This window comes from Echinops telfairi, unplaced genomic scaffold (genome assembly GCF_000313985.2).
Source record: "Echinops telfairi isolate 266 unplaced genomic scaffold, ASM31398v2 ScPeMD7_7457;HRSCAF=8495, whole genome shotgun sequence".
Lineage (NCBI taxonomy): Eukaryota > Metazoa > Chordata > Mammalia > Afrosoricida > Tenrecidae > Echinops > Echinops telfairi.
The window spans coordinates 45,847,987-45,849,518 of NW_022111357.1; the positions used below are offsets into that span (position 1 = coordinate 45,847,987).

Sequence of the window (1,532 nt, forward strand, 5' to 3'; positions counted from 1 at the left end):
GCAGACTCTTTTACACCTTGACTATTACCACCAGGAACCCTGGTGAGCAATGGTTCAGACACTCACTGGTTAACCAGAAGGTCAGCAGTTCCAGCCTATGGGCCGCTCCAGGAGAGCAAAGGCCTGGCAATGTGCTCCCATTCTGCCACTGTGAACCAGAACCGATGCAGCAAACGCTGTTTGCTGTCTGCTGGTCAGTCGTAGGGATGTGGGCTAGGTCAGCCGGGCTGCTGTCCACGCTGGTCTGGGAGTCAGGTGCGTTGGCTTCCTTTGTTACCTCGTCTGCTGCACCAGGCGGACCACAGCGAGTGGCTTTCCCACACAGCTCAGGAGTCGGAAGCCCAAGTTCAGAGCACCGGCTCAAAAGAGGGGAGGCTTCCTGTCTGTTGGCTCTGGAGGAAGGTTCTCGACTCTCTGCTTCTGCTTCCTGATCTGCTTAAAGATCTCTGCCTGGCTTGGCATCTCTCGTCCCCATTTCGGCTACGGGGGGAACCTCTTTTATATCTCAGAAGGGATGAACGGACAGCTCATCCCAAAGAGGGGTCTACGGCAGGCACAGAAGCTGGGGTGTACAGCCCATCTTTCTGGGCGACGCAGAGTAACAGGTGCAATGCCTGCAAAACTCACTGCTGTTGTAGTGCGGGCCTCCAGAAGGTTCCAAGTCTTAACCACCCGACGCAGCACAGAAGCAAACGCCGCCCGTCCTGCGGGCTCCTCACATTGCTCTTACGCCTGAGCCACAGGGGCAGCCGTGGCGTCCTCTTTGTTGCTGTCTCTCCACTTTACCAAGCGCAATGTCCTTCTCCAGGGACTGTCTCCCCTGACGACACGCCCCAGGTACGTGAGACGGCGTCTCGCCCTGCTTGCCTCTCAGGAGCGCTCTGGCTGTACTTCTTCCAAGACAGGTCTGCCGGTTCTTGTGAAATCCGCATCCATAAGCAAAGTCAAACCAGGACAGGCCATCCAGAAAGGCGGCAGCAATATGCACCAGTGCGCAGGCTAAACTATCTTCTCTTCATCTGGTCGGGTTCTGGCCAACTCAACGTGGGCTGCCTCACTTAGCCTCACCAGGGTGTCCACTGACTGCCTCACCTTTAGACCATGGGCCCCATCGCAAATTCTCAACAAGCCTAGTCTCCTTGTGCTAGGTCATGAACTTCAGACCAGTCAACCCGTTCTCGTCTTTCCTGTAAACTAAGTCCACGGTGTCAGTGGTCAGATTCAACCCGTCTCTCTGTTGCTGCATTTCTCCCACTTCCACTCAACAAGTGGATCCAGGTGGTCACCTAGCAAGCATCTCAGCCTGCCCACAGGCTCCCTTTAACATTCAGTCCCAGAGAGGAGTTTTCTTCATGGTTCCAGATTCTTTCCAGCTTCTGACAAAAACCACTAGAGTTCAAACTTCTTTCACATGATATTTTTAAAAGTCCAATTTAATGCAAAAACACCTATTATGAACCAGATATCAAGACTGTGTACCAAGACGAGCTCCAATCCTGTACTTATAGGCTCCTGCCTCACCACCTTCTAAT

At 53.5% G+C, this 1,532-nt stretch overlaps 1 protein-coding gene across 1 annotated transcript in view; it reads left to right on the forward strand.

Moving 5' to 3' along the window:
* Positions 1-1,532, forward strand: part of IL12RB1 (interleukin 12 receptor subunit beta 1) — a 29,887-nt gene that overhangs the window by 7,457 nt on the left and 20,898 nt on the right.